This window comes from Passer domesticus, chromosome W (genome assembly GCF_036417665.1).
Source record: "Passer domesticus isolate bPasDom1 chromosome W, bPasDom1.hap1, whole genome shotgun sequence".
Classification (NCBI taxonomy): Eukaryota; Metazoa; Chordata; class Aves; order Passeriformes; family Passeridae; genus Passer; species Passer domesticus.
Window position 1 is genome coordinate 8,954,116 of NC_087511.1, and position 20,904 is coordinate 8,975,019.

At 46.0% G+C, this 20,904-nt stretch overlaps 1 long non-coding RNA gene across 1 annotated transcript; it reads right to left on the reverse strand.

The window, feature by feature from the left end:
* Positions 1-14,928: 14,928 nt before the first annotated feature.
* LOC135288981 (uncharacterized) lies at positions 14,929-20,892 on the reverse strand. Its single transcript, XR_010351781.1, has 3 exons — positions 20,752-20,892; positions 18,432-20,442; positions 14,929-15,336 (listed from the first exon to the last, which is right to left on the reverse strand). It is a non-coding gene; the product is annotated as an uncharacterized LOC135288981 (long non-coding RNA).
* Between the last annotated feature and the right edge of the window lie 12 nt (positions 20,893-20,904).

The window sequence follows — 20,904 nt, forward strand, 5'->3', positions numbered from 1 at the left end:
ATCCCTGAATGTCCTTCTTGGTCCTGAAACAGAGAACAGCTGAAGAAGGTTACTAACAACTATTAGAAATCAATCAGATAATGCACATAATCAATAACACACGTGACACCACATAACTATCAGGCACTATAGCACTGACTGTCATCCCAGAGTCTGCAACATCTGATAAACCTCAAATAAACAGAGTTGGAAATCATGTCCGGAGCATGATTTTGCAAACTTCCTTTGGCAGTAGGCTCAGCTGTCATATATATATGGTCAAATTGCCAAGCCAAAATGACTTGAATCCTTTGGATGCAGAAAATATCTGGGTTGATTGTCAATCATCCCCATCCACGTAGAGTTAGGACCTGGCCACAGTCGAAGCTCTAATTGGATGGTTTGCAGGATTACCTTTTCTGTGTAAAACTGTTATCAAATTCAGAGGTACTGAGAAAATCTCTGGAATGCCATGGCCACAGCCTTTAATTCAACCACTTGGGCCAAGGCTGACTCGCAGCCTTCCAGCACATCGAGCTGTCAGTGAATGAAGACAGTAGCTCTTTCCACCTTTTTTTTTTTTTTTTTTCCTTCAGAAGGCCAGCAGCAGCGGCGGCAGACCGTAGGACCCAGCGGCGGTGGGCGGGGCGGGGGACCCGGCCCCGGTGGGTGGGCCAAGGGACCCAGACCTGGCGGCGACACCCCCGCTGCCGAACCCAGATTCATTTGGCTTGTTCCCTTCCCCCAGCTTCGCAGTGGTATCATTTGGGACCCCTGGATCTGGGGTCCCTGGGACAGCCCGTGTCCATCACCAGATGGGCGTCTCACTTCCTCCTTCTCCTTAACTGCCCGCCCCCACCATGCTGCCAACGTCTCGGCAACCCCTTTGGCATTCTGCCCTTCGAGGCCATGGACCAAGCCACAGCCTCTCGGGACCCGCTCCTCCTGCCCCGCGAATGAGAGCGGGTTGTACAGGGTGCCCCAAGGTACGGCAGGGAAGGTGTTGTCCCCAGAGGAATGTTGATCATCAGATTTCACGGCGCAGTCGGCCAGCGCCCAGCTGCGAGGGCACGCCCCCACCGAGGAACAGGCTGTTGGTGCTCACTGCTGTCCCTGTCTGTATTCCCGGGAAACCCGAGAGAAGCAGCAGGGGGTGGGGCAGCCGGGAGCGGCGAGGCGGGCTGGGGATCTTCTTCAGTGCCACAGCACACGTCCCGGATGGGAGCCAGGCCGGGTGGAGGCGGCGGAGCCGGCAGGGGGGCATCCCTGGCCAGCACTGAGGGTGCCGCTGCTGATGAACTGGCTTCAGGCTGTGGCGCAGAAGGGCTGGAGTGCTCTCCAGCGCGGGGGGGCTGACCGCTGTCGCGGAACCGGCCGCCTCCCTTGCTGGCGGCGGAGGCGGCTCCACCCTCTCCTGCGGCGCGGGGGGGGAGAACCCGGCGGTGGACGTGGCTCCACCCCCTTCTGTGGCGCTGGGGGGGGGGGGGGGGGGGGGGGAGAGAGAGCCCAGTGGCGAGGCTGATCCACACGCCCCACGAGGAGGAGACGGTCCCTCTTGCACTGGCGAAGGCAAAGGGTCAGGAGTGACCGCGGCTCCGGTGAGAGCAATTGCTGACCGCAAAAGTGGAGCCGGAGCCGTTGAAGGCTTTGATCCTTCCTGCCCATGCGCCGGGAAGCCAGGAGAGAGCTGCTCTGGATGCTCCGTGGGCAATGCCACGATGCAGGGAGGGAGGAACCAGCGGCGGTTGTCTGTAAACAGATCAGTCCCCGGCTGGCCGCGGCGGAGAGGCTGATGGCCACCCCCCCGGGGTGAGGCGTTTCTCCATGTCCAAGCCGGACGTGCCCACCGAGGTGGATTCGCGTTCCCTTGGGGTCCAGCCCCTTACTATTGGGGAAAGCATTGACCAGATTGGTAGGTGTCGAGGTATTCTCACACCTCGCCTGAGTTTCCCCAAAAGATAGAGATCCAGTGAGTCCCACGCCCGCGGATCCAGGGAGGATTCCACATCCACGGAGAAACCATGAACTTTTTTGCCCAACTGAAAAACCTGTAGAGAGTCTCTTCTGATACAGGGAGTCTGTGATGACGAATCAGAAATTTCCACACCTCAAGGATGTTCTCTTCTAACATAGAAAATTGGACGCCCAATTCTGCAGGCATCTCTTCCTAACTGCAAATCTACCCCGGGTCGCGGGCAGTGCTATTGTTGGGAGATCTGTTCCCCGCCCCAGCCTCTGGGCTACTGGGCCAAAACGCAGTCCCAAGGGAGAAATCTCCTCCCAGATGACATGAGCAAAGGTCAGTATTGCCTTTCCGGGGAAGCAGGTGTTTGGTTACGAGCGGGCTGCGCGGGCACCGCAGGATCCTAGCAGGGGTCCGATGGCGTCCCGGTGACATCCCGAAGGAATCCCAGCGGGGTCCCAAGGCGGTTCCGCCCATCCTGCGACTCCATGAAGGGTTGCCAGACGTAATTTCTGTGACGGTTCAGCAGATGCTCCCGTGTTCAGCTTCAGCTGTGAACTCGGCCGGATCCATTAGGGTCCTGTTTCTTCAGCCTAGGCTGCACCCAGCGTCGGGGTTCACTACTTATTGTAGCAGGGCGGACCCGACGGGGTAATAATTAGCATTGACTCCATGATTCCAGAAGGCTGATGAATTGCTTTATTATAGTATACTATACTGTACTATACTATACTATCAAGAAACTCATCACCCTTACAGACAGTCTGATACAGACAGATCCAATTGGTCAATGAATCCAAAACACCATCACCAGTGGCCAATTAAGAAATCACCCTTTGGTAAACCTCCATAACACATTCCACATGTGCACAACAACAGGTGTAGCAAGTGAAGACAAGAATTGTTTCTCATTCTTTTCTCTGAGCTTTCTCACAGCTTCCCAGGAAAATCCTGGGAGAGCTATATCTCTCTTTGTTCAGAGGATATGTGATTACCACATGAGGGTGGAGTAAACACTCTTAATATTTTCTGCAAAGCTTGCCCAAACAAAACTGGCAAATCAGTATATCCCTGTGGAAGAACTGTCCATGTCAATTGTTGCTTTACCATTTTTCCTCCTTCCTCCTGTTCCCACTCAAAGGCAAAATACTGTTTACTATTTTCTGTAATCGGACACCCGCAGAAAGTATCCTTCAAATCCAGTACTGAATAATACTGATGTGAAGAAGGGATCTGATTCAGGATTGTATAGGGATCCGGAACTGTGGGATGCCTTGGTTTGACCATTTCATTTATTATTCTTAAGTCCTGCACCATTCTGTAGGTTCCATCTGGTTTCTTAACCAGCCGGATAGGGGTGTTACAGGGCTCCAAGAGACCTGCCTTTAGCAGTGTGAAAAACGCCAGTCACTTGTTTTTGAAATTTTAAAAGTTTAATAGTAATAAAATGGTTATAAAAATAGCAATATAATCAGAATAATAAAATTTGAACATTTGAGATTAGGACAATATGAGACAATAAAAACAAAGAGATACGGACATCCGGCTACCTTTTTCTGGGCAACACAAGCCCGAAAAAGGACCCCCGTTAACAGAGGATTAACCCTTAGAAACAATCGCCTGTTGCATATTCATACATCTCATACATGATGCATAAATTCCATTCAAACACAATATTCTGTCTGGTCACTGTCAACTTCTTCCTCTTAATCCTCATGCTGTCTTCCTGTCTGAGTGAGGTGGGAAGAAGTTAGTTTTCTGCTGATAAGGGAGCAATAAATTCCCTTTTTCTGAAAGATTTAGGTGTCCTGCAGCCGCCATCCGGTGAGGGCCCCTCATTCCTTTCTAAAAGAAAACATTCCACATACATAGTTCCTATTTTAACTACAAAAGCTACCTTTTTGCTATGAAACTACATTTACCATAGTATTAAAATGTTAATACAGCACTACTCAATACAACTTAATGTGTATAGTAAATATCTGTGTAGAGCCACGTAATATGCACTTTTCACAATCCTTCCTCTTTCTTTTTATAATTAATTTGGCTCAAGCAGTATTTACTGTTTTCTAGCCTTCATTAATCACTCATTTTCTTCACAAATCAACCTTGCTTCTCTAAAAGGGTCTTCTACATTATTTTGTTTCTTTAAGACCATAATTCTTTGCCCCGTGGTTGTTGTAGCCATTCTTTGATCCACGGGCACTAATTGCATGGCATGGACTACACTGGTGATGAGACGAATAAAACAGGGGGTCAAACAAGGAAGGAATATTAGACCAGCTGTAGCACATAAAAGGAAGAAGCCTAATTTTTTCCACCATTCTGTTCCCTACACATTATCCCACCAGCTAGTATTTAACATTGATTCCCACTTTTGAACTGGTACATGCGCGATTTCTCTGATATCATTAACTATGTCCAGGACAGCATCCCCATTGTCATCTATTTTTAAACAACAATCGGATGTATTGAATTTTCCACAAACACCTCCTTCTTCAGCCAAGAGATAGTCTAAAGCCAACCTATTTTGATACATGGCAGCTCTTGAGTTTGCTGCCTTGATATTAATTCCATTGCCTTACCAGTTTTGTTTGTTATTATCTCTACAGCAGCTTGGAGCCTTATAGTTCAATTTAGCATATAAATTGGGGTCCAATATCCCCAACTCCCATCTTGTGCCCAGGTGGCTGGCCCATACGTTTCTAAGATACGTTCAGGGGGCCATTCATCATCTCCCCATTTTTTGAATCCTCCAATCAAATCCCTTTTGTTTCTCTTTAGATCCTCATAGACTGGTATCCCTAATTGATCCCCATCAGGTCCTGGCAAAAGAAAAAATCCTGGTTGTATGATTCCCAGAGTGCAGCTCCCTTTCCACTGAGAGGGAAGTTTTGGGTATGCTCTTTTTCCACATATCCAAAACAGGCCATCTGGAGCTTTCCAATAGTCAAACGTTTGCTGATTTATATTTTCCCAGAATTTGGAAATTTCTGGGATGCCAAAATAAGGATTTTTGTCTGTATCATTACACTGGAAAAGTCTGATTTTATTATCATACTTACAATTTCCCTTTTTAACTTTTTCCTGGGTCCAGAACATGGTTGGTCTTTCTGGGACCCACCTTACAGAAGTTCCATTACTAACCTTGTATCTTTTACAGGGAGTTTTTCCTACTTCATAAATGAACTCTTTTCCAGTGCACCATAGACATTCTTCCCCTATGACTACTGAACTCAAAATCCACCCCTCTGGTCGATTTTCTCCACTTATACTTGTTTGGTTCCACTTAAGGAGCTCAATTGGGCCTAAGCTACTGCCTTTCCATGGCCATTCTTCTGACATCAAAGCCCCTTCACAGACCCAACAATTGGTTATGTTGAGTTCTCTACTTATTCTTTCCCCCAATTCCACAAACTGATTTTTACCCATTCTTGAGATATCTATTTATTTTTCTAATTGCTGTTCCAGTCTTGTATATAAATCATTGATCAAGATTGGCACAGGTTTAGGTGGTTGTACTGGTTTAGCCTTTGTGTTTACCAATTGCTCTTTTACTAAATCTTGTGCTTTGTTTCCAATAACGTAAGTGAAACAAATCCATCTCTCCTCTTTTGGGCGTTGGCTTCCCATCCTGTTACCACTTGTTCCTAAGTTCTCTGCAATCCAGTACTTTTTCCCATTGTGTATACAATTGCCTAATTTGGATGGGTCGTAACAGTGACTGTTGACATGAGTGTGAGAAATAAAAAAGGAACCTCAGTGTCTTTCCATATATAGCTTGTGGTAACATTTATAGCAGGGTCTTATTGATATCCCAAAAGGGAAAAGACCCCCAATGAGTGCCAGAACCAAGACTAACAGAGGTCCAATATGGCTTATACTCCCACCTCCCATGCCTATGGGGTTGCAACCCACAGCAGGTGTATTTGATCTTCTTGGTGGCGAATATAGAGGCCAATCTGGTCTTGCCCTCTGTTTCCTTGTCAGTTTCTCTTAGCTAATTTCCAGGCAAATCGTTTTTGGCACTCCCTAACTGTGGTTTCCCACTGTTCCTCAGGTATCTCCCATTCAACAGGCACCAATAATTCCCATCCACAAAACAAAGTTATTATTTCAGTTATTTCAAGTTCTTCCTGGACAGGAGATTGATTTTGCACTTGACACTTCCTACAATGAGAGCGTTGATTATGTGAACTACAATACTGTCGTGGTTTGGCCTGGAAGTGTGTTTCTGGAAAAGTCGTGGTCAAACCAATCAGTGGCCAGATTTGAAATTGGCACCTGGTGCTGGCCACTGAGGACCTGGATATGCCTCTGAGAACACACAGGGCTTAAAAGCAGAGGATTCCCAGAGAACTTCCTCTTTGGAATCCAGAGTTGGTGAGTGGAATCTGTCCACCTCCCCTGCCCAGCTGCGTCTGGGTGGGGGAAGGGGGAGGCCATGCGGCCTGTGGGGAGGGAAGCCGGAGCCCCTGCAAGAGGCAGGGGTGGAAGAGACCTGGGATGTCTGGGCAGCCCCCCCCCCCCCCCCGGAGAGAGTGATAGAGACTGTACTGGCAGCACAGCCAGCCAGAAGTGGGAGATGCGGCAAGAGAAGGTGCCTGGCAGCTGTGGGAGTTCTGGGCAGACAGAGGCGAAGATTTTAACCCCTTGGTAGAATAATGGAAACCTTACAAATACTGATCTTCCTGAATCAGAATGAGGAGAGAGAGATGATGGACTGATGAAATTGGCAAGTGTGAGGAAAGTTGGAAAAGGTGAGAAGAATCTTAGGTGGGAAGAGATGATGGAGTGGCCTTAAGCTGGACTCTTTCTTGTATGGCCATGGACAGACCCATGTTTTTCCTGTGACCCGGAGACTGCATTTAGGGGGAGGCAATGCCTTGGAGTCAAGAGTGAAGCAGTGGAGTGAACAGAGATGGCTGAGGAGGGTGTGGGATGCCCTCTGTCTCCATGGAGGGGAAGATCTCTGTTCACAAGGCCCCTCGGCCCCAGGGGGTAAATCTGGGGGGGGGGGGCTGGTGTCCTGAAGTTGAGAGACCGCTGCTTTTGGAACTGGGTGGAACATCCTTAAACAAGGAACCCTATAAGCAGTCCTGGCCCATGTCCAGTGGTGAGAACACTGGACATGGGGGGGGAGGAAGTCACGAGGGCCGATGTTCTCTGGGCGGTGCCACGAGTGACACAGAAACACAAGAGGTTTCAGTTGTGTTTCCGGGGGAAGCCTATGGTGCAAGGGGGGACTCCTCTCTCCCTGATGGATTTGAGGGTTGATTATTTGAGGGGTGGTGATGGACTGGAAGTTGATTACCTGAGAGATGGTGACTGGGTGGAAATCTATGATTTTATTTCATTCAGTGGAGAAAAGGGAGGGGGAGGAGGAATGTATTTGGAGGGTTTTCATTCTTAGCTTTGTGTGTGTTCCTTTTTAGATATTGTAATTAATAACGTGTTGTGTTTTTCCCTCCATCCCCAAGTGGGAGCCTGCTTTGTTCTGTTTCCGGGTCACATCTCACAGTAACCATTTTGGAAATATATCTTTCATGGGGGCCCTGGCATTGTGCCAGGGTCAAACCATGACAAATACCAATTCTTCCCAGAATTTAAACATTTACATTTAACCCAGCTAGCATGTCTGGTATTTGGGTGAATCAAACAGGATATTTGTTTTGGCACAGTTGGAAGTTGCAACTCCTCCTCCTCTCTGTATAAGTCACAGGCCAAGGCCTGAATACAAGAGTTCTCTGTTCGAAACAGTCCTGATCCTCTTGTTTGGAGTGGAAGTATTCCTCCCCAAGGAGGATACTGGAGGCGTCTCAAAGTTTGTCCACACGGTACTTGAAACCACTGATATAAGCTCCATCTTACACCCCCGGTAGGTATCCTGTGTATGTTTCTTGAATCATTTGGGTCTTTCCTGTTTATTACTACCCATTCCCCGTTTAAGAGTCAGTTTTGTATCACCCGGTTCAGATGTTATCGTCCACTCCTTAGGTTCTTCCACAGGTCCTTTGATTCTGCTGGCGTGGATCCACCCTTGTTCCCTGGTCCGGATCGCAGCTTCGGTTGTCAGCAATACCTGAAAAGGACCTTCCCACTGTGGAGTTAAAGATTGTTCTTTCCATGTTTTTACTAACACCCATTCCCCTGGATGAATATTATGGACTTTAAAATCTAAAGGTGTGGTTTGAGGGATTATTCCTTTTAACCTTAAGTTTTCAAGAGTTTTTGCAATGGTGTTAATATATCCCTTGACCCTCATTTCCCCTACCTCATAGGTAGCATTTTCATATTGAGTAGTTAAAAAAGGTAATCCAAACATAATTTCATAAGGTAACACTCCCAGGTCCGACCTGGGTTGGGTTCCGATTCTCAATAAGGCTAAAGGTAGGCATTGTACCCATGACATTCGGGTTTCAGTTATTAATTTAGTCAAAGTTCTCTTTAGAGTCTGGTTCATTCTCTCTACTCAGCCCGAACTCTGTGGATGCCATGGGGTGTGTAGCTCCCATTTTATCCCCAAGGCTTGAATTATTTGTTGTAACAGTTTTGACGTAAAATGCGTTCCTCTGTCCGAATCTATCCTATTAACCATTCCATATCTGGGAATAATCTGTTCCAAAAGGGTTTTACTTACCAAGTTGGCTGTGGCCTTGGCAGTGGGAACTGCCTCCACCCAATGAGTTAAATGATGTCATTACTAATAAGTACTTCCATCTTTGTACTTGAGGAAGTTCAGTAAAATCTACTTGGATACTCTGAAATGGTCGAAGAGCTAACTCACGACCTCCTAATGATGTTTTTCTCATTACCTTTTTATTTATCTTTTGGCATATTATACATCTTTCGGTTACTTGTTTTGCTACTCCAAAAATCCCAATACACCCCTAATTCTGTAAAAAATGATCACACAAAGCCTGGGTACCCCAATGGGTTTTCTGATGCATATCTTCTAATATTTTTCTTGTAGTTGTTTTATTAAGTAATTGTCTTCCATCAGGAAGTTTCCATTTTCCTGAGTCATCTTCTTTGCCTCCTATTTTGTTTAATTATTTTTTTCTCTGCTTCACTAAACTTTGGAATTTCCAATTTTTCCTCATTTGGAGTTAATATTATCATAACTTTTTCAGCCCCATTTTCTGCTGCATCCTTAGCTTCCTGATCTGCTAAATTATTTCCTCTTATTTCTGGGGCCACTCCTTTTTGGTGTCCCTTGATGTGTACTATAGCTATTTCTTCAGGTAATTTTAGTGCCTTTAAAACTTCTAAAATGAGCCCCTCATGTACCAATCCTTTTCCTCTCGAATTAAGTAATCCTCTCTCTTCCCAAATTTTTCCAAAGGTATGTACCACTCCAAAGGCATACCTTGAATCAGTGTATATAGTTCCTCTTTTGTGTGCTAAATATTCCAGTGCTCTTTTTAGAGCATATAATTCACAGGTTTGAGCTGACCAATTTGAAGGTAATTTTCCTTTTTCAATAGTTTGCATGTTCTTTCCATCAACTACTGCATACCCTGACATTCTTTTTCCTTGTAGACATCTGGAGGAACCATCCACATAGATTATTTCCCCTTCTAAAAGGGCTTGTTCCTCAAGATCTTCTCGAACCTTTGTTTGATATTCGATAATTTCTAGACAATTATGTATTAGGTTATCTGCTGGTTCTCCATATAAGAATTGAGCTGGATTTAAACTTTTGCTTACTTCTAGTGTCAGATCTTCGCTGTCTATTAAGATTGCTTCATATTTTAACATTCTAGAGTCTGTCAGCCATTTTTCAGCCTTCTGATTTAACACATTTCAAACTGCATGAGGTGTGCACAGTTAGTTTACCACCAAAAGTAAGCTTACGACTTTCTTCTACCAGGACTGCAGTAGCTGCTATAGCTTGAATGCATACTGGCCAGCCGTGGCTCACTGGATCCAACATCTTTAATAAATAAGTTACTGGTCTCTTTATTCCTCCCCACTCCTGAACCAGAACTCCATGAGCTACCCCCTTTCCTACATTCACGTACAGATGAAAGGGTTTTTGTAGTAAGGGTAAGCTTAAAGCTGGTATCGAAGCTAGTTTTAACTTCAGTTCTCCTAATTTATCATTATCTCACTTGGTCCATTTTATATCATCTCCTTGTGTCAATTTCTCATACAGAAATTTTACTGCTTGTGTGTATCCCTCAATCCATAATCTACAATATCCCAGTAATCCCAATAGTTTTCGGATTTCTTTCTTTGTAGAGGGAGGAGGAAGGGATAAAATTCCTGCAATTCTCTCAGGGTTGAGTTTCCTACTACCCTTACTTATTAAGTGTCCAAGATATTTTACCTCTGATTCTACAAATTGCAGCTTCCCTTTTGATACCCTTAATCCTTTTTCCCCAAGAAAATTTAAAAGTTGTATAGTAGCCTCCCGCACTTCAGCTTCCCCAGATAATAAGAGGTCATCCATATATTGGATAATTTGTATCCCAGGAGGAGTAGGGAAAGCTTGTAGTATCATCTCTAAAGCTTGCCCAAATAGGTTTGGAGATTTTGTAAACCCCTGTGGTAATTTAGTCCATTTTAATTGCTGCTTTCTCCCAGTTTTTGGATCCTCCCATTCAAAGGCAAAAATATCCTGGCTCTCCTTAGCCAGTGGACAAGCCCAAAAAGCATCCTTAAGATCCACTACACTAAACCACTGATGAGGTGGGACTTTACTCAGAAGAGTATAAGGATTTGGTATCACTGGGTAGCGAGTCCAAGTTCTTTTATTAACCTCCCTTAAATCTTGTACTAGTCTATAGCTCCCATCGGGCTTCTTTACTGGGAGAATAGGGGTGTTATGAGGTGACATACAAGGTTCTAAGGTCCCATCCCTTATTAGTCCTTCTATTACTGGCTTCAAACCTTCCCGTCCTTCTAAAGATATAGGGTACTGTCGTACACGTATGGGACAATCTTCTCTTTCAATTGTAACCCTTATGGGATCAATATTTAATCCTCCCCTATTTCCTTCCGCAGCCCAAACTTCCTTATTGATTTTTTCTTCATCCTCCTGGCCTAATTTTAAAACTCTAGCTGTCTTTTTCCCGTCTTCTGGTATAACCCCTATTCCTAATTCTATTTGTAAGTCTCTTCCCAATAAGTTGCTACCTGCCCCTGGGACCAATAAAACGTCCCCCATCCAAATTTTAGTTTCCCCCTCAATTACTACATCTCTTATGACAGGAACCATAAAACTTTCTCCTTTTGCCCCTGTTACTTTTACAGTATCTTTGCTCACATTATATCCTTTTGGAATATTTAACAAGCAGGTTCTTTCTGCCCCTGTGTCTACTACAAATTCCAATTTTTCTTCTTGGGGACCCACTTTTAAAGTTATCACAGGCTCCAGATGGCATTTGTCCCCTAAAAGACAGAGCCTATGACCTCCCTATTCCTCCTCTGTGCCCATTTCTTCAAAGATTTTCAGATCTTTTGCCTGCTTAGGGCAATTTCTCTTATTGTGCCCTTTTCCCCCCCACAGTAATAACAGGCATTTCTGGAATACTCCTCAGACTTGTTTTGTATTGGGGTTCTATTTTTTCCCTTTCCCCTGTATCTACCACCTTCATATTTAGGAATAGTGCCTGTGTGACTTTGGTTTCTCTGGAAATTGTTTTCTCGCATGGTGGCTACCATAAGTTTTGCTTTCAGTTTAGCCTTTTCTTCATCTCTCCGTACATAAACTTTCTGAGCTTCCTTTAATAAATCATCTAATGATTTATTATGCCAATCCTAATTTTTTTCTAATTTTTTTCTAATATCTGGCCAAGCATTAGTGACAAAGTTGATCCTCAACAAAGCTTTTCCCACATCAGTTTCAGGGTCAATCCCGGAATATTATTTCATATTCCTCCTAAGCCTGTCTAACCATTCAGTTGGAGTCTCATCTTTTCCCTGCTGTGCCTCAAAAGCCTTTTTAGCATTTTGGCCTCTGGGTGCTGCCCCTTTTATTCCCCTGATTATTAAATTATGATAGTCATTCATTTGTTTCCTCCCCTCTTCATTATTTTGACCCCACTCAGGAGGTGCAGTTGGCATTTTATCTTCTCCAGGAGGTCCCTGCGGATTATCCTTTTCCCACTCTTTTATCCCAGCTGCTCTGATTAATTGCCTCTCTTCCTGAGAAAATATTATTTTTATTATGGACTGCATCTCTTCCCAAGTATAAATATTTGGACCTAAAAATTTATCTAATTGTTCAGCTGTACCTATGGGATCCTCCAAAATCCCTTTGATTTCTTTCTTAAAATTTCTGACCTCAGAAGAAGTCAAAGGGGCATTTACAAAACCTGTTCCACCCCCTCCCATTGGAACCTCTCTTAACGGGAATAGACCAATCCCTTCATCTAATTCCCTTTCTTTTTTACCTTCTATAGTTTTTTCCCGTGTTTTGAGAAAGAATTTGGAGAGGGCTGCCTTTTAGCTGAGCTCCTAGTGTTTCGATAAGATTCTTCCTCTAGATAGAGAGTTTCTCTGAACAGCCGGAGCTGTGGTTACCAAGGGAACGGGGCTCAGGGCAGGACATGGGCTGAGAGGAGGACATCCCGCCGCGGCTGCTCGGTCCTCCAAAGGCGGGACGCAGGCGTGGTCTGCTGCCGGAACCGCCGGAGGAGGGAGCGTTTCCGTAGAATACCAGACGGGAGCGTGGGCTGCTTGCACATGGTTAATGGCGGCTGAGTCCGCGGCTCCCGGCAGAGATAAAGCAGCAGCGGCGGCACCCAGCGCAACCGGCATTGGCAGGGCAGCGGGAGATTGGGCAGTGGGGAAAGCGGTCAGGAATGGGACTACTGGAACCGACGGGACCCCTGACGCGATCGGGGCGTTGGTCATAGACCAGGCAGCAGAAGGGACCCCAGGCATGGCCTTCAGAGCGGCCGCGGACCAGGCGGCCGGAATCGCAGCAGACAAATTCACCGGCGGGGTCGGGGCTGAACTGTGGGCTGAGGCAGGCTGAGCTGCCGCGGGCTGCGCACCCGCACTCGGAACGGGATCCGGGACAGGCGGAGCTATGCCCGCACTCGGGACGGGACCCGGGGCGGGCGGAGAGGAAGCAAGCAGCGAGCCGGGACCTGGGACCAGCGCCTCGGCTGGGAACTGAGGGGGCAAAACCTGTAAAGGATCACATTCCTGTTTTATTTCTTCATCTTGTTCCCCTCTCTTTTCTTTTCCTTTTTTCTTTCTTGTTTTGTCTCAGAGATCTCTGATACCTTAAAGATTTTTATTTTCCTGTAATCTCCTGTCCAACAAGTAGCATATTCTCTTTCTTCTGGATCAAATTGTTCCTTTGAATTTAAAAATTCATTTAAAGCCTGACAAATCCACCTTTCAAAAGAGCCGTACCTAGGCAAATAAACGTGGTCAGATCTGATTTTCTCTGTTGGCCATTTAAGCATACAGAATTGTATCATCTTTACCTTGTCTTTTTTTCTTCTACAAGGGTTTCTTTCCCAGTTGGCTAACATGACTCCCAAAGGGCTATCCTGGGGAATTTCTGTTGGTAGTTTTTTTCCCCTGGTTTCTTTTCCTGTATCTACCTTACTGGATTTCTGTCCCATTTGTTTTATTTTATTTACTGGTTTTCTTTCAACTACTTACACAAAGTGAATCTCTATCGCTAGAGAATCACGGTCCCTGCGCCCCCCCCCCCCCCTTTTCACTTTGGGTTTGGCCTCGGGGTTGCAGTATCGCCGGGCCTCCTGGAAGGGCTCTGACTCGGGTGCCAGTTCCCTTGTGAGGCTGTCTGCATGTCTCTCACACTCTTTAGCGACAGCCCCCTCCACACGCCAGGGAGAACAGTGGCCCCTTGCAGGTCACTTATACCTTAACCAGAGTTCCCACCTGCCCAGGAGACAATGGCCTGTGTGCAAGTCACACACACAACAAGACAACAATAAGGTACCTTTTACTTTCAAACCACCTATTACAATTTTAGGTGTTACTGGCCAGTCCCCGTGCTATTGGGTATCCCTCAATCCAGCTGTGCTGTCCAACCCCAGATGTTCTTGGGAATTTTATCCTTTAATCCAGCTGTGCTGTCCAACCCCAGATGCTCTTGGGGATTTTATACCTCAATCCAGTGGTGCAGTCCAACCCTAGATGCTCTTGGGCATTTTTTCCCTCAATCCAGCTATGTGGTACAACACAGATGCTCTTAGGCATTTCTATTTTTTTCTAGCTGTGTTTTCCAACCCTGGATGCTCTTGGGCAAAAATATTTTTATCCCTCCATCTAGCTGTGCTGTCTAACCCCGGATGTTCTTCGTTAAAATGTTTATCCCTCAATCTAGCTGAGTTGTCCAACCCCGGATGCTCTTGGGCATATCCTCAACCGGCAGAATTCTGCTCAACCCTGGATGCTATTGGAATGTAAATCCCTCAACCCAGCAGGTTTTCAGGGGCCCCTCTTGTCCCGTTTCCTAGTGGATTGGGCTAGGAAACTCTGCTCCCTTCCTCCGAGGGGTCCAACCCCTCCCTGAGACCCAGTCCCAGTTACCCCAGGGGATTCTCTCACTCCTTTTAACATTCACTTCGTCTCTTTACTGGCAGTTTTCCTCACAGAAAGATGGAACCGCAGCATGGCAGGTCTGGGACAACCAGCCCGCCTCTCATTCACACACATTCATCCCCCCATACCTGCCCCCCGAAAAGTACTTACCAATCCTTTTTCCTTTCCGGGTTCTTCGTGCACACTACTACTCTTAGGTGGCCAATTACCGCAGTTTCAGAAAGGGAGCCTTTTTCCCTTCTCTTTGTTTTATTGCCTCTCTTTGTCCACCGATGTGACCTGCATCTGTCGGTTGCACCAGGGGAACCAGAGCGAGGCTGCCAAATTGGGCAGGGTGCGCCTCACCACTCTGACTCTCCTAAGGCACTGGCAGCGAGGTGTTAACCATCCTCTGCTACCATAATTGTGAAAAACGCCAATCACTTGTTTTTGAAATTTTAAAAGTTTAATAGTAATAAAATGGTTATAAAAATAGCAATATAATCAGAATAATAAAATTTGAACATTTGAGATTAGGACAATATGAGACAATAAAAACAAAGAGATACGGACGTCCGGCTACCTTTTTCTGGGCAACACAAGCCCGAAAAAGGACCCCCGTTAACAGAGGATTAACGCTTAAAAACAATCGCCTGTTGCATATTCATACATCTCATACATGATGCATAAATTCCATTCAAACACAGTATTCTGTCTGGTCACTGTCAACTTCTTCCTCTTAATCCTCATGCCGTCTTCCTGTCTGAGTGAGGTGGGAAGAAGTTAGTTTTCTGCTGATAAGGGAGCAATAAATTCCCTTTTTCTGAAAGATTTAGGTGTCCTGCAGCCGCCATCCGGTGAGGGCCCCTCATTCCTTTCTAAAAGAAAACATTCCACATACATAGTTCCTATTTTAACTACAAAAGCTACCTTTTTGCTATGAAACTACATTTACCATAGTATTAAAATGTTAATACAGCACCACTCAATACAACTTAATGTGTATAGTAAATATCTGCATAGAGCCATATAATATGCACTTTTCACAGCAGGGACTCAATGACAGGCTGTAACCTATTGGTGTTTGCCAATATTACAGACGGGACTGCCTTGGTCTGTCTGGCCTTGGCTGCTGGCCAAATAGCGGCACCTGGGGTCCTTCCTCCCCAGAGACGCTATTCAGTACCTGTGGTCGCAGCTGGGCACGTGGAGACAAGTCTAGGCATGCCCTGAGCTCCAGTGCTTGCAGGCTGGAGCTTGCTGTTGAGGGGGTCACTCTTCAGGCCTTCCTGAGCTGGAGAAACCCTTAAGGCGAGGTGAAGAAAGGAGCGGGTCCTGATGGAGTTTTTAATCCAGAGTTTTTATTTTGGTGGCACGGCCTCTGAATCTTGCAACAATCCTCTGAACTCTCCCACCAGAACTCTCCAACAGAACCCCGACCTCGTACTCTGCTTGCCCTTTTACCTGGGGAGAGGGGCAGGGGAGGGAACACAGGGACCACCAGCCAGGTACAGGGGGAGGGGGTCTCAGGCGAGAGGGACACCTGGGTGGGCCAATGGTCCCCCAGGGGGTGGAGAGCATCTTTTGAACCTGCTAATCACTCGATGCTCTCTTGGAATTTCTGGGTTGATAGACAGTGCCCAGCAGGGGTCAAGGGTGGGGAAAAGGAGAGGTGATTGACAGCCCACCTGGGAAAAGTAATTTCAGGGAGAAACCCAGGGAACTGAGGCAAGCCATGACATCACACCGCAACAGTAACCCCTTCTTTCCCTCCCTTGAAAGAGGGTATTGTTTTTAAGACACCACTTGTCCTGGTTGTTTCAAAGTAATTTGGAGAGGCTCTATGTCTAGTTTTCCATATTTCCCTGGGGCTGCCCACACTTCCAGATTTATTTCAGCATAAGCCTTCTCAGACATTTTATACAAAGATATCACAGTGTTGGACTCTGTCTTTTTTTACAATACTAATTTGCATTCCCACTTTAGCCATCAAATCCCTTCCCAGTAAATTACAATCACAATGAGGAACAAACAGGAATTCATGCATTTCAAACCTGTCTCCCACATCTATTAATAGGGGTTGAATAAAATGCACTCGTTCATTCTTCCCACTCCTTGAATAACCAATGATCTTTTTGATAATTCCCCCCCCCTTAGGTATAAAATTCAAGGTGGATCGAGAGGCCCCTGTGTCTACCAGAAAACACACCTCCTCTTGATCCAGACCATCTTAAAAGTTATCAAGGGCTCCAGAGTGGTGTGTTCTTGATATAATGGGAGCCCCTGACACCCCTAACAATCCATTTCCATTATCCTCTGGACTTCCTCCTCCTGAGGGTCCAGCTGTCTCTGTGGACACTCCCTTTCCCAATGCCCTTCTGCCCTGCAGACGGCGCACTGCTTTTTCCCCAAGTGCTGTTTGGGTTGGCTTTCCCCAGCTGAGGAGGGAATGCTTGGGGGACCCCTTGGATCCTGCAGTTTATTTCCCAGGGGCTGCAAAAATTCTGCCATCATCTTTGCCTTAGCTTTAACCTTTTCCTCATCTCTTCTTACATATATCTGCTGTGTTTTTCTAACCAATTTATCCAGAGGCTTATTTTGCCACTCTTCATCTTTCTGTACTCCTTTCCTTATATCAGGCCAGGCCTTAGTAACAAATTGTACCTTCAGCAATGTGTCAAAGGCTGGCCCCTCAGGATCCATCCCCCCATGCTTTCACAGGACATCCCTAATCCTTTCCAACCAATGAAAAGGGCTTTCATGTTTCTCCTGTTCTAAAGACATAGCCTTAGCTATGTTGTTAGTTCTGGGAGCGGCTGATTTAATTGCCCTAATCAAATAAGCACAGTAATTGTAGAGGTGAGCCAGACTGGCCTGGTTATTTGGGTCCCACTGGGGGTCAGCTTGGGGGATAGCATCATCCACTGTAGGTACATTAGGTCCAGCACCCCACCCCCCCCCCCCCCCCCCCCCCCGGCTGCTTGTGGATTTTCATCCTCCCACAGCTGCTGAGCTTTCTCCAAAATCATTAGTTTCTCTGATGACCCAAACAAAATCCCCAAAAGAAAATCCCAATCTTTCAATGTATAATCCGCATTTCCCAAATATTCCTCTATCTTTTCCCCCACCCCTATGGGATCATTCAAATATGGGGGTAATTATTTTTCAACCCTCTTATATCCTGGGTAGTAAGTGGTACAATTACAAACCCAAACCCTCCCCCCTGACCCCCCAAAGGAACTTGGCAAAGTGGCATCTGGTGTACCCCTGTCTCTTGGGTCCGGGGGGCTTCTGATGTCCTAAACTGAGTTCCTCTTCTAGTTCTATGGGGAGATACCATATGTTGCTCCCCTCCCCCCACACCATCATTATTCTCAGGTGGGGCCCCTAGGAACAGCATTTCCCTGCTCCCCTTGCACCAGGAGTTGAGAATACAGGGGACCTGCAGCTGGCCCTGGGTCAGCTGGCAATACTGCAGGACATGATGGGGGAAGGTGCTGAAAAACATCCCAATCCTCACCGTTTTCCTCTTCCTCCCCTTTTTTCTCTTCTCCCATTTTTCTTAATACATAGATTTCTCCTGTTGCTTGTCTAATCCACATCAATCCACATTCCCTTTCAATCCGTCCTTTCCAATTCTCCTCTAAATACCTCCACAAAATTTGACACAAATTCTATCTGTTCCATAAGGTGGCCATATAAGCCCCTTTGGCAACTCATACTCTGACCACACAAAATAACAATATTTTACCATGATCTCTATAGTTACCTCTGGGTGAATGTATAATCTATTCCAAGACCTCATCATTCTCCCCAAGGGACTCTCCAGGGATATTATGGGATCATCATCCCTTTTGCCGGGGCCCCTTCCCAGCTTTACCCCTGCAACCCTCCATGGGTGCCTTGTTTTACCTGTGCTACCCTCCATGGGTGCCCTCCCAGGTTTGCTCCCCGAAGATCCCATATTACTCACCGGTAAGATTTTCAGTGCTTCTTCCCTGTGGACTCTTCAGGGACCTGCCATGTCCGCCACTCGTCTGTCTCCTGGAGTCTCGGGAACCCAATTGATTGCCCAGAGCTGGCCGCCACCAAGGGGAGCTGATGACCCAAACTGTGTGAGGCACGCCTTCAGCTCTGCTCACTGCCTGCCCACCACTCCAGATGGTGGAAATATCCCAGACAAGCCCACAGTTTGTCAGGAAAATTAATCCACAAACATCAGAGATTTATGTCCAAAAAGGAAACAGAGGAGTCCTTATACTTTATTCGAATAAAGGGAGAGGCCATGGGGCATTCCCCTGGGATCTCTCAAATTTTTTGGAGGACACAGCCTCCTTTTTATCCGAATTTCCTGGCCGCATTTCCCTTCTCTCTTTCCCCATTGGTTGAGGTACTTGAGAGGTACAGACTTCCCGATACACCTGATACCAAAGTTTTCCCTCTAATGTATAACCCTTCCTTTTAATTTTTAATTCTTATGGAATTTAGGGGTTTCCCCCATTGTTCCTTTCATCTTTCAATGTCCAATTTCATTTCTCAGCAAACCTAAAGTTTATTTGTAAAAGCAAATATCTTTTGCCATTCATCAATCAGTGGAATCCTCCCTTTGTTTCTTTTATCTCCCAGTGCTAGTTTTATCTACCAGCAGACCCATAACTTGTTTGTAAAGACAAATCTGCCATTCCTCTCAATGACTAACCATTTTAATGGTCTTTTTCCATTTCTATGATGCTTCTGTGCAGCTAATGAACTTTACTTCAACAATGTATATTCTTTGAGGATTAAGATCCTAAGTTTAATCCTTTTTCAGAACTGAAAGGATGCTTGCTGAGTTCACACTGTTTCAGTACTACAGGCTTTGGCTCTGTTTCATTTCTCACCAGAAGTTCTTCAGATACAAGCAAAAACAGTTTTATGTTTCCTATGATGCAATTACACAAAAAGGACTGGAGAAAAGAAACCAATAGTATTGTAACATTCTAAAATGCTTTTTCTCTGATGCAAAGTTTGCTTTTGGAAGGTCTGCTGTTTGTTCCAGGAAATGTAACCAAATTTTACAGACTCCCTTAAACTGTAGTTCTTTAATTGCTTCAGTTGATTCCTGATACAACTCAGTGATGTGGTTTTCAGCATAATTTGTCTTCAAAACCTCACACGAGAGAATATGATATTATATCTCCAAGCCAGTGAATCCTAGGCTGACAGCTGGGACTGCACTTTCTACGACTTCTGTCTTGGAATAATCTTTCTGTGATTCATTTTCACTTCAATATTTCAGCCTATTAAAACATTTTGTATGTTTGTAATCATCAATTTGCCTTGTAATTCTGAAATCTTTCTTTTATATTGATGTCAGGCTGTGAATCTGAAGAATTGTGTGGGGTTTGCAAGGCCAGGATTTGGTAGCAGGAGGGCTACAGGGGTGGCTTCTGTGAGAAGCTGCTAGAAGCTTCCCCCATGTACAGCAGAGCCAATTCCTGCTGGCTCCAAGACAGACTCACCAGTGGCCAAGGCCAAGCCAGAGATGGTAGTAGCACCTCTGGGACAACATATTTAAGAAAGGAAAGAAGTTATTGTGCAAAAGCAATTGCAGACATAGAAGAGATGACTGAGAATATGCGGGAGCAACAACCCTGTAGTCACCAAAGTTAGTAGAGAAGGAGGGGGAAGAGGTGCTCCAGGCACCAAAGCTGTGTGTCCCCTACAGTGCACGATGAAGACCATGGTGAAGCAGCTGTCCCACTGCAGCCCATGGAGGTCCCTGGGGAAACAGAGATCTACCTGCAGCCTGTGGAAGACCCCAGGCCTAAGTAGGTGGATGCACCCAAAGAAGGTTTTGACCCCACGGGAAGCCCATGCTGGAGCGAGCTCCTGGCAGGATCTGTAGACGTGGAGAGGAGGACCCCCACACTGGAGCAGGTTTGCTGGTAGGACTTGTGAGCCTATGGGGGACCCACACCAGAGCAGCTCATGAAGAACTGGATCTAAAAGAAAAATCATGGATATGGGGACACAGTTTGAATTGCATCACCAAGAGAGAAAATACAATATTTAAATATCTTCTAGGGAAAAAAACAAAACAAAACAAACCAAGGACAGATACATTAATCAAAAAAAACCCCTGCTAGGTGAGGCTGCAAGCAAGAGAAAGTGAGGAAAGCAGGGAGGGAAGGGAAATAGGCCACATACACCAAAACGAACACGCCCGAAGGGAGGGAGGAAGAGGGGGAAGAGAAGGGGGGGGGGGGGGGGGGCGGTGGGGAAGAGAGGGGGGGAAGAGGCGTAGACTTTACCTTGCGTCCCATCTCAGCCACACAAATAAATTTACTTTGTGCAGCACAGCACGCTTACTAGAGTCCATCGCTCTCTATAAGTAGTGTAACCTCCACTCCCCATCTCATGCTTTTAACTCCTTCCGCGGTGGCGGCTCCGCCTCTCCAGATTTC